Source organism: Helianthus annuus, chromosome 9 (assembly GCF_002127325.2).
Source record: "Helianthus annuus cultivar XRQ/B chromosome 9, HanXRQr2.0-SUNRISE, whole genome shotgun sequence".
Taxonomy (NCBI): domain Eukaryota; kingdom Viridiplantae; phylum Streptophyta; class Magnoliopsida; order Asterales; family Asteraceae; genus Helianthus; species Helianthus annuus.
Genome location: NC_035441.2, coordinates 150,844,300 through 150,856,888, shown reverse-complemented (window position 1 = coordinate 150,856,888; position 12,589 = coordinate 150,844,300). Strand labels below are relative to the sequence as shown.

At 38.7% G+C, this 12,589-nt stretch overlaps 1 long non-coding RNA gene across 6 annotated transcripts in view; it reads left to right on the top strand.

The window, feature by feature from the left end:
- The window catches only part of LOC110908195, a 29,707-nt gene that overhangs the window by 8,258 nt on the left and 8,860 nt on the right, over positions 1-12,589 (top strand). For 3 of the 6 annotated variants that reach the window (XR_004867552.1, XR_002574266.2, XR_002574265.2), the window contains exons 3-4: positions 275-416; positions 2,070-2,250. This is a non-coding gene — a long non-coding RNA (uncharacterized LOC110908195). Of the gene's footprint in view, positions 1-274; positions 417-2,069; positions 2,251-3,716; positions 4,260-7,768; positions 8,183-12,589 lie in introns of those variants that run through there. The other 3 variants (XR_002574267.2, XR_002574264.2, XR_004867553.1) reach the window with 2 other exon arrangements.

The window sequence follows — 12,589 nt, the reverse complement described above, 5'->3', positions numbered from 1 at the left end:
AATTATTCATAAAATAGTGTTTCAAGCCAACCCAATCAGACCTATTTTGGCTCGGTATTCGGGCCTTCCACATCTACATGTTTGTTCTTCCATTGTGGCTTTTTTTTTGTATTCATGTATGTTAGTTCAAATCTGAAACATATTATGCTATGCAGTAAATGCTATGAAGCTTATCTTAGAGAAAGCTGCTTTTTCTAGTAGATTATATATTAAAAAAAATTAAAAAATCTCCCACCTTAATCATGGATGCTTGTTTACATCATTGTTGTTGTAGATGCTTCTGAAGCGGAACCAAGTCATCGAATGCCCTTCCATATGATACATCTGGTCAAACCTTATGGCATTGAGAAACCATAAGGGGCCCACCTTAGCTGTTGGCAGAATTTTCTAACGCCTTGAAGTTTATCGTCGAAGAGGTAATAATTCTCATCTCATGTTATTACAGAGTACTAGAGTCGGCAAATTTGACCCATTAACTATTAGATCAGTTGATTTGGGTTACATTTGCCAAATGGTCCAATTGGTATTTTTAGTATGTAAAATGTTCTAAAACGTTTTTATTAAACAGATTAGGGTGTTAAGTGAAATAATATTAAATGTTGTAATCGTATTGGACAAAGTGGTTCATTTCGATCTTGTTACCTGACTTGTCCGACGTGCCAATTTCCACCTTTGTTAATATCATACCATGTCTTTCGTTGAACTCCTACATGACTATATAAGTCCCTAGACTTCATTTTAACATGACTATTTCCAACTAAAAAATCTCCGGACGTTATTTTTAACAAATTTATTCTTGATTTTGCGTGTTGAAGTCTATCAACTTATAAAAATAAGATTATTAAATATGTTTCTTCTGCGTGTATGGGTCCCTAACCTCATACGAAAAACAAAATGCAATTATTAGCCAAACTGGTAAGTGAACATGTTAGGAGTTATCTTCTTGTATCTTTTTGATAGAGGCAGCCAAATGGATGGGTTGGGTAATGGGTCAAAACGGTCAATCTTTTTGATCTATTCAACCTATTTTCTTGTTTATTAAACCATTTATTTTAGACTATTTGCCCTGTTAGATGTAAGACACATATGGGTTGAAATTGCCACCTCACCATTTTAGGTGTAGGTTCGTGATAGTATTACTGGTCAACCTAGAGATGATATTGTGTGCCACAGTTATGCATTTTTATTATTTGATGCATATGGCTCTATTCAAAAAGTTTTTTTTTTTTTATAATATAATCTGGGCAGTGTTTATACAGAGGTGGCAATTTGGACCATTTAATAACAAACTGATTGATGGGGGACTGGGGTTTATATTTTATCTCGAACAAAAAAAAGCTTATAATGAAAAAAAATGTGTAGGCCCTGTGTGCAAAAAATGTTTTAGCTCGTTCCCCGAGCTGCCCATTTTGCCTCTTATACCTGACATTCATTTGTCATGGCTGATTTTCATGTTCTTCTATGTGGCTCAAACTTTTTACTTGTTTTTAGAGGTGGCAATTTCCACCCTTCGAAAATGATATGATCGATGGGGACTCAGGGAAATATTTTAGCATTAGTGGAAAAAAAGCTTATCAAATGGGATGAACGGGTTGAAAAACGTCCAATGTGTTATGTGTGTTATAATGTATAAACCCACTAAAGTCATTCTATTCAAGTAAATAGATTCTCTTTAAGATAATACGATATTTGTAATCATAATTAGGCACTATCGATTCATAAAAAAGTGTTTTAGGCCAACCCAATCCGACCTGTTTTGACTCGATTTCTGGGCCGCCCATTTTGCCACTTCAACTAGTTTTTCTTCCGTCATTGCTTTTTGTAGTCATCCTATATGTTGGTTCAAACCTGTAACAGTCCTCAACCCCCTGGAGCTACCGGAAACTGAAACAGATTATGCAATAATGCTATGACACACATATTCGACAAACTTGTCTCGAAGTACAGTACTGGGGCAGTTACTGACTTACTGGATATGTTAAGTTTATCTTAGAGAAACCGCTTTTCTGGTAGTTTATATATTAAAATAAGTAAAAAAATTCTCACCTTAATCATGGATGCTTGTTTAGGTCTTATAGTTGTTATAGATGCTTTTGAAGCGGAAGAATTTGCTGAGGTGGCAATGAAGCCACTGAAAGCCCTTCCATATGACACACCTGGTTGAAGTTTATGGCATTTGAGTACCCCACAAGGGGTCCCAGCTCAGCTGTTGGCAGATTTTTTGACGTGTTGAAATTTATCGTCAAAGAGGTAATAACTTCTCATCTCATGTTATAACAAAGTACTATAGTTGGCAACTTTGACCTATTTACTTTAGGATCTATTGATTCGGGTAACGTGTCCAAACAATTCTTTTTAACTTCGTAAAATCTTATAAATCATTTTTAAACAGGTTAGAGTATGATTGATATAGTATATGTGTTCTAATAATATTGACCCTTGTTTATATAACAATAGAGATTCTGGACTGTAAAATTACTTCCTTTTTACCTGATTCTTGTTACCCGACTTGCCTGACGTGCCAATTTTCCATGTCTATTAAAATTGTTCCATGACTTTCATTGAACTAATACATAAGTCCTTGGACTTTATTTTTACATGAAAATTAAAAAAAAAAAGAGTAAATTGCAGTTTTGGCCCTTGTGGTTTAGTGGTTATTGCTATATTTTACAAAATTAAATTGTCTTGCAATTTTCATACCAAGGTTTCTATTTTATTGCGGTTTTGGTCCACCACACTAACTCCATCTAACTTATAGTTAAATCATGGTCACATGAGAGGCATATATGTGCAAAGGGTATTTTGGAAAATAACCATTAAAAATGAAGAAACCAAGGTATTATTTAAATAACCTGTTATAGGGATTTATTAAGCGCGGTACGCTAATTCTTATGGTGTTGTTTGGACTTGGTTTAAAAAAGCGGGAAGCGCACAAAAATGATGAGGTCTAAAACCGATTTTTAAAAAGCGAAGCGCAAAAGCGGTGAGCTTTTCGTACGCAAAGTGCAAAGTGATTATATAATTTATTTTATATATCCCATAAGTGTTTAGCATCCAACACCTATGATTTAGCTATAATTAAGCTTTATATATGTTTTAAAATGAAAAAAAAACATAAATGTACAACATAAAAGGCCCGTTGTACAACACTCAGAAGCATAGAAATACCCCATGTACAAAAAGCGTGCGCTTCAGCTGCGCCTTAGGTCGATTTTCACCCTAAAAAGCGCGCCTCAGCTGCGCTTCTTGTACATCGTGCGCCTTATGTCACACAAGGCGATGGGGTTTGCGCCTAGATGCGCTTTGCGCTTAAGCGCGCTTAAGGCGCACTTTTTTAAACCGAGGGTTTGGAGAAGAACTTAAAAGATGATAATTCGTTTATTATTTTAATTAAAGTTTAGTGGATCTACTGTTTTTAAATTTTGAAATTTATATGTTTGAATTGTAGTAGGTTTGTATCCCGGTGAAAGTATATAAATATTGGTAGGATTTATTTTCTTTTTCATGTCAGTTAATGCACATATACATCTTAAGGCCGCTCCATATACATCTTAACGTTAGTTATTTTAGTAAAATCATAAATTTTTGTATGCTTATATCTACAAGAAAACCAATAATATCACCCCATCTGAAAATTTTACCTTTCTTAGAGCAAACATGTTGTGTGGTGGACACTTACCTTGTATTCTCACTGTATCGTTGTTTGCTACAAACAGGATCCGGGCTACCATCTTCTCATGTGACTAGGATTTAACTATAAGTTGGATGGAGTTAATGTGGTGGACCAAAACCGAAATAACAAAGATACCTCAGCATGAAAATTGCAAAACATTTGGATTTTGTAAAATATAGCAATAACCACTAAACCCCAAGGCCCAAAACCGCAATTTACTCAAAAAAAAAAATCATACATGTTTTTAACAAAATTTTCTTTTTTTTTTTTGCGTGTTGAAGTCCTAAACTTATAAAAAAAATATCAAATATGCCCCTTTTGCATGATTACCTAAGGTACCTAAACTTGTATGAATAACAAGATGCAAGCATTAGCCAAATTGGTAAGTGAACATGTTAGAAAATATCTTCATTTGCCTTTTTGATAGCGGTGGCTGAATGGGTGGATTTGAGTAATGGGTCAAAATGGTCAAATTACGGGCTAGGCCAACCTACACTCACTCTTTTTGTTCATTTCTTCTATTTTTAAAGTTATATATGTGTACAATATGACTTAACTAAATTAGTTAGATCTTCTATTAATAAAAGTATCTTAAGATAAAGGGCTTGTAGCCTAGTGGTATCAAGGTTTACCTCCTTATGTGATTGAGGGCTTGGTTTAAAAAAGCGGGAAGCACACAAAAATATGAGGTCTAAAACCGATTTTTAAAAAGCGAAGCGCAAAAGCGGTGAGCTTTTCGTACACAAAGCGCAAAGTGATTATATAATTTATTTTATATATCCCATAAGTGTTTAGCATCCAACACCTATGATTTAGCTATAATTAAGCTTTATATATGTTTTAAAATGAAAAAAACATAAATGTACAACATAAAAAGCTTGTTGTACAAAAAGCGTGCGCCTTAGCTGCGCCTTAGGTCGATTTTCACCCTAAAAAGCGCGCCTCAGTTGCGCTTCTTATACATCGTGCGCCTTATGTCACACAAGGCGATGGGGTTTGCGCCTAGATGCGCTTTGCGCTTAAGCACGCTTTTTTAAACCAAGGTTGAGGGTTCTAGTCCTGTGATTTTTTTTTTTTGAAGATTTAGGAGTAGGTTTAGAGGGTGCGTGAGTTAGCCGTACAAAAATAATAATAAACGCATTTTAGGAGGTCTTTAAGAATTTGAGTACAATACATATAGCTTCCAACTTGTTTGACCCATTTGATCCATTCTCCTTTTTGTTAAACCATTTGACCTGTTAGATGTAAGACATACATGGGTTCAAACTGCCACCTCACCAGTTTGTGGTAGCGCTATACGGTATATTAAATTTTCAATACTCTTGGAGGAGATGGTTTAGTCGTTGAAACTGATAAAGATGAGGTTCTTTAATTGGACATTCTATACAATCTTAAAGGACAAAGTCGGTGGTTTTCCCACCGGCTTTGCCTCCTTGCCCCCCTATTTTCATGATATTGCAATTTTGGCCCCTTGGCTTTGTAACCTTTAAAGTTTCATAAAATGGCAAATTTAGTCCCTAAATCTTTTACTTTGAATTTTCAAAACCACAACTTCATCTTTCAAACTTTGCCAGCACCAACCCTCTACTTTGGTTTTCCACCATCACCCCTTAGCTCTTACATAGTTACGCACCAACCCTCTTCTTTTACATTTCCACCAACACCCCCTTAGCTCTTACATATAGTTACGCACCAACTCTCTTCTTTTACACTTTGTCTTTTTTAGAATTTGTTTTTTTACCCCTTGTACTATTACTTCATTTTTACACCCGCCCAACTTTAAAAAAAATTGCAATTGTAACCACTAGACTACAACTCCTACTTTTGCAAATGCCAATGCATTGTGTTTTACGAAATCTCTTAGGCACTGTGTTTTACACTTTGTATCTACCTTTGTGTTTTACACTTTTTTTTGTAATTGTCTTTTACGCACTGCGTTTTACGAATCGTGTTTTGTCTTACTATATGTTTCCACTCGTCAAAAGACAAAGTCAGTGGAACCCCCACCGGCTTTGCCTCCCCATCCCCCATACTTTCACGATGTTGCAATTTTAGCCCCTTGACTTTGGTACCATCAAAGTTTCATAAAATGGCAAATTTAGTCCCTAAACTACTACATTTTACAAATAGTTTGCTTTTGACACCCCAACTTTGTGGTAGTTTCCTTTTCAGCTCCAACTTTGTTATAGTTTCCTTCTTACCCAAAAACTTTATCAAATTTTATCTTTACACTTTCTTAGCCCTTAAGTTTAGGAAATGCAATTTTTAACCACTTAACTTTTTATGAACTTTGTAAATGCTACTTTGACCCCTCGAGAGTTTTTGGCTTAAAGATATAAATTCGAGTTAGTCGGGTCGCGTATAATACGTTATGATTATACGGTATAAATTCGATTTACGTTACGCTTTAATCCGATAGCAATGCAACTATAGGATACATTGACTTCAATCGGATACGTCAAAACGTGCGTTTTCATATGGTTAACACATCACATAACACTTGGGCTAATCCGTTCGATATTTGCGAAGTACCCGCGCCGCGCTCGCGCGGGTCTTGTTACTAGTTATCTTTTAAAATACAAACTTTATACCTATTTATAGAAATAGCAAGTTCAACCATTTGATAATGAATTGGTTGATGAGGGACTTGGGGTTATATTTAGATCCAACAAAATCAACCCATACATTCAACTTTGGGTTAGGATGGGTATTATTCTTGTAGTAGATGGGTTAAGTTGGGTTAACAAGAATTGTTAAGAGGGTCAAGATGGGTAACTTTAAAAAATAACAAAATAACATCGTGCGTCAGGATGGGTTTCTCTGGGTAAACCCTAAAACCTGCGCATTCTTCTTTTTTCTCATATCCCACGCCCAAATCACCCAAATCACCACCATCCTACAACCTCCATTCCACCATCTCCGACCAACACAACTCCGTCTCTCAACCAACACCGTATTCGGAGCACGCCTAAACCACCGTACTCCGACCATCAACCACCGCTTCTGCTCATGACCATCGCCGCCAGCCCGCCGCCTTCGTCTCAGTCCAACTAAATAACCAATTTAGACTGCATTTGGTCGAGCCTAATTGGTTGTTCAACATCACGATCCCTTATCTCCGTCGCTTGTTGAGAGGTAGGCATCTTAAATTACTGATTTTTGTAATTTTTAACACTCGTGAACATTCGCAATTAACGAGAAACAAACTTCTGGTACATTTGTTTGATGGTACATTTGTTTAGTTACCGTAAAAGAATTCGGGTATGATTTAAACTGTGAAGAGTTGATTTACCAATTTGCTATCAAGAATGCAAGGAAAGCTTCACGAATCATTGGTTAGCTATTAGCTTATTAACTTTTACGGTATGTCACTCATTCGAATACTATATTTTGAGTTTTGTTAATTGCATTGTTTATCGAATGTTATATTTTTGTCACTGGTTCACGGTTGTATGAAAACCTAGTTTAAATTATTTATTTTGTTAAGGCCCGAGGGCACATTTTTTCGAGCTCGAACAGGGTACATAAATTCTCAGGGCCGGCCCTGCCTTTAACGTCGGGTCCACCCCCCGGGTTGTTTTGGTTGGCGTTGCCCGCTTGGATCCCACCCTCGTCACCTGGCTGGCCACGCCCAGCTAAGCGACGCCCCTCCACACCCCTAGTTCTTTAGTATTAGCTTGTGAATCCCACCCTTGTCACGTCTCGAGCAATGCCCCCAACCCAATCCCCTCACACCCCATACCCATAGTGTAAAGGAGAACAACCAAAAGGTAATACATAGGAAACGTGTCAGTAAAAGACTAAAGTGTCGTTAAAGACATGTCATGTGACATGGTCAGAGCCTATATACATGTACATTTGGAACTTGGTTCTTGATTGACGCATCAGAAGACCAATAGCTCAACGACACCACAAATTCAATATTTCTTACAAGTAATATGGACTTGGTATAAAAACAATAATGAAGATGCCCAAATTATTAAGTGGTAGCAATTTTTTTTTGTACAAACTCAAATATTTGTTTTTCATCAGCCTTTTTGTATAAGTGGTAGCAAATTTTTTCCACAGTTTCTCAAATTTCTTCCTAATCCACAGGCAACTGCGATTGTTTATTGCGTTGCAATTGACGGCATATGCAATTTTTCAGTAGTCTGTAATGTGCACTTATGGGGCTTTAAGACTCGACAATGGCCAGGCTAGAGGTATTTTGAACTGTTGGTTCCAATTATAATCGAAGAAGGGGAAGGAAATGATGTCAAGTTTCATAAGAGAAGTGATTTTGGCGTTAGGGTTCTTCATACTAGGGATGTTTATGTGAACAATTGGCTAAAAGGAAACCAATTTTTCCCGAGTCTATGGTTCATGATAAAGCTTCATCAGCAATAGGCAAGAGTTCCATTGGTTTGTTTCGATGTTATTTCTTGTGAATTGTAAACGGATTATCCTTGTGGTGATGAACTGTATATTTGATGATCAAATTGTGTGAATATATGGTGTTTTTTTGTAGTATTTGTATGTGATGACGGGGGTAGCCCGAGACCAAATAAAATGACCAAGTATGAAAACACCTAGAAGGTTAAAAGGTTCAACGCTTGAAAAAGCTGAGGAGATGGAGTAAAGTAACACGGGAACAGTGAACAAGTCACATCCCCAAACAGTCTCACCAACCACAGCCGTAAAAGCAATGCAGGTCCACAGAATGCACGCTATTACCTGGGGGTCAAAAGGCTTCAACCCCCGAAAGGGTAAGCCCCTCACTGCAAGCTGGTTCACTAGTCAAATGAATACTTCTTTGGGACATGTCTTTGCCTATAAAATGACATTTCATTCATTAACAAAGACATATCAGATCAGATTTGTTCTCTCAAACTCTGGTCCTTCACATCGTACATTCACTTCACTCAAAGTGTCCCTCGCTCACATTGACATTACGCTTATTCTTTCTGTTCCTCAATCCTTTTCTGAACAACATTTCAGAATTGGATCTTCAAACAAGAAACATAAACTAGTGAACCTCCTTCCACGTCTTGCAAACGTGGGGGGACCCCACGACCTGCGTTAGGCAAGGTTAAACCCTTTAACCCTTCTGCCTAACCACCCTTGCTACTATCCTCGGTCTATATTTTGTTGTCTCAACAAGTTGGCGCCCATCGTGGGGCTACGCCGCTATTTCTTCTCAAAAAGACCTAGTAGTGTAGCTCTTCTCTCTCAAAGTTGTCATGTCTGAAAGTGGATCCCCAGGTGAAGTGAACCAGGTACCAAACACTTCAAATCCGGGTAGTAGTCAAGCCCATGTGACTATCCCAACTCCTTTTTCAACTCCAGGGAGCACACCCGAGTTTCTCAGCTTTAACACTCCAACTCCTTCTAGATCTGGAGTTCCTTCCCCTAACGTCGGTGTCACGGACACCCCCACACGTATTTAACTCACCCCCGAGGGAGTTGCTAACAATTTTATTGAGTTAAGGACCCTCCTCAACCAGTATGTGAACAAAGAAAAAGACAAGGGAGTAAGGATTCGTCTAGACTACGACGAACCTGAACCAACACTGTCTCCTGGACCTCCCATTCCACCTTTTGCAACCAGGAATGAGGCTGGCCCCAGTAACCCTTCAAACCCCGTTCCATATTTATCCACCATGACAAATCCCACAACATATCCCCGTTACTAGTACGCATAGTAAAGCAGAAGCATAAGACAAATAAGCAAGTAAATATGGGTCCGAGCTAGGAGGTCAGATAAGTCGAGCCTGGCACTTGGAGTGTAGTGTCGTCACGAGTCACGGGTTATAGTCTGGTTTTTCTCAAAAAGATTTTCCCCTTTTTTTAAAACCAAGTTCACTATAACCAATGGCTCTGATACCAATCTGTCACACCCCCAAAATCCACCTGCGGATAACACCCGCTTCGAGGGCGTGACTGACCAGGATCCAGCCACCAATTATACTGAATAATTAAATTGATAACAAAAGTAATACTTACTAACCATAAGATTAGCAAATATCAAGTTCAGAGTTTAAGGTTTCAAGTTTAAACAGTAATAAGTAGCGGAAGCATAAGTAAGGTAGTTTAAACAAAGTTCATAGTTCAAAATAAGGTAACACCCAACACAAGGGTGGACAGACACTACTCGTTCCCAAGCAGCAAGCTCCTTCGTCACTGGTTACCTGCAAAGCATGCAGTAAGGGGGTCAACAATAATGCTGAGTGAGTCCACTAGTTGTCCAGTTTTAATTACCAAAAACTTGTTTCACCAGTTAATTTATCCGTTTATACATGCCATGGGGAGCTACCCCAAAAGTTAGCGACTAAACTGTTTTTCCAATACCGAACACTAGGTAACCGTTTGCGTTTCCGCAGGATGCCCCGATGTCAATGTTCTATCATCATTGACGGATGCCTGAGTACATTAGTTCACGACCGATCCCATACCATGGCACGGTGTGAGGTTGGTAAAACCTAAATAGCGCTATCAACTAATAACCCGTTCGCCTGGCCCCGGCGACTAATCGGTATTATGTAGTAGGGACTTGAGTGATAGAGTTGCGTTTAGTGCCGTCTGGTTGCATTCCGTATAAACAGTAATTAACTAAAAGGTTTCCCAATGACAAGGGAAGGAAAAGTAAGTTTGTTCCCAATAACTAGGGAAGGAATGTAAATGGTATCCCCTTTACAAGGGGATAGGGTTGTTTTAGTCTCGTGTCCCAAACCACCGGGACGCATGCTTTTAAGTTGTGAACTCACCTTAGGTTGCTCGGTAGATTATTTTACCCGGTCAAGTATGTTGGTCACCACGTCCTAACATGGTTACCAAATATGGGTCAAGTCGGGTACAAGTAAACACATAGCGAACACGTATGGCAATACATATAGCAAACACGTATAACATGCGAATACACAAACAGTTGGGTTATTGGGTCAGCCCTATACATACAATCAGCAGCAACATCACGTAGTCCAGTCAACAGAAAGCCCAACAGTCAAAGCCCAATATCACCAAAATAGCCCAGTCGAGAAAAGGGTGGTTGCGACTCGCAACCGAGGTTACAACTCGCAACCGAGGTCTCGGTTCATCACGTTTTGGTTACGACTCGCAACCAGAGATTCCGACTCGCAACCGGCGGTTCCGACTTAGCAGCAATGGTTACGACTCGCAACCGGATCCGATACGCGTTGATTGCGACTCGCAACCGGGAGATCTCGACAAGACTTGATGTGGTCTCGAGTCGCAACCAAAGGTTACGACTCGCAACCGTGATTACGTGCAGCAAATCTTCTAGAACCTGCAATGTACTGACCAATAGGATTGCAATTTCATGCAAATTGTGTACTATATCCACTAACATGTTTTCTTGTCTAAAATGTGCACAAAACAGATCAAACATAGCATATTTGAAAATATTTATATGACATTCAAGTTGTTCATCATATTCAAATAACATTCAACATCATTCATGAACATTCAATCCTTAACATCACTTTAATATCATTCGGATAACAAAATCATCAAATCCCTCATAGAAATGTTAGAATACATTTTATCACTAAACATCACAACAAGACTTAAACATCACAACATAGAAATGTGCACACCGAGAAGGAACGGACATAATAGACATTATCATTCTCGGTTCCTAAGCATAAACGGATGCTAACCATTCAACCAAAGTCATGAATATTCATTCTATCTAAACATTCCAAAACATAAACATGCTAACCGGTTATCCATTTCACACGTTTTTATTCACACAAAACATGGCCAAACAATCATCAACAAGCATAATCAAGCACAAAATAATGAGGATTACATTCAAGCCAAGAAAACACTAACCGGCTAACTCGAGGTGTAAGAAAGGGGGTGTTCGGGTGAAGATTGATCCGGCCGATCCTCCTTGTCGTTTGTCTACTTGATCCGAGAGAGGAAGAGGGAGAAGGAGATGGTTTTGGTTGCTAGAGTTCTTAGGTTTTTAGGGCTTTAGTGAGGAAGAAGGAGTGAGTGAAGGTGAGTGTTGTAAAAATGGTTAAGGGAGGGGAGGGTTGGTTTATATAATGTCACGAGTGGGCTTAGGGGTTTACGGATTGGGTTCTCGGTCGCGAGGCCCTAACCGGCCCAACACTTGCTGTTCACTCGAGACCAAACGGTCTCGGGTTGGTCGTGGTTTTGAGCTCCGGCTCGTCTCACATACACACTTATACATATATATAAATACATATATACGTACACTTTCTCAACAATGAACACGTAACGATAAATCACCGATTTTCATTTAATACTAATATATAAATATAAATACAAGTTGACCAATTACAGAAATGGTTGTCCGGGAAAACCCGAAGTGTCACAATTCCCTCCAAGCAAAAGAGAAGTAAAATTCTTGCTAGTAGCAATAGACTATTTCACCAAATGGCCCGAGGTTAAACCCCTTGCAAAGATCACAGGGAAACAAGTCATAGACTTCGTTTGGGAAAACATCATCTGCTGCTATGGGTTGCCGGGAGTGATTGTCACCGACAATGGAAAGAAATTTGCTGAAAAGCCTTTCAGCCTTTGGTGTAAAGAGTACAGAATCAACCAGATCTTCAGCTCAGTGGCTTATCCACAATCAAATGGCCAGGTTGAAAGGGCTAACCGAAGCATAGTGGAAGGCATCAAGACAAGATTAGGAAGATATGAAAGCAATTGGCTCGAAGAATTGCCTAGTGTTCTATGGGCAATTAGAACAACCGAAAAAAACAAGTCACAAGAAAACGCCTTATAGCTTGGTATTTGGATCCGAGGCTGTAATCCCTGTTGAAATAGGAGTTGTAACCCAACGAATTGTCAACATGGATCCCAAAACAAACCAACAAGAGACCATGTTGAATTTACAACTCCTAGAGGAAGCCCGAGATCAAGCCGCAATCCAAGAAGCCAAAT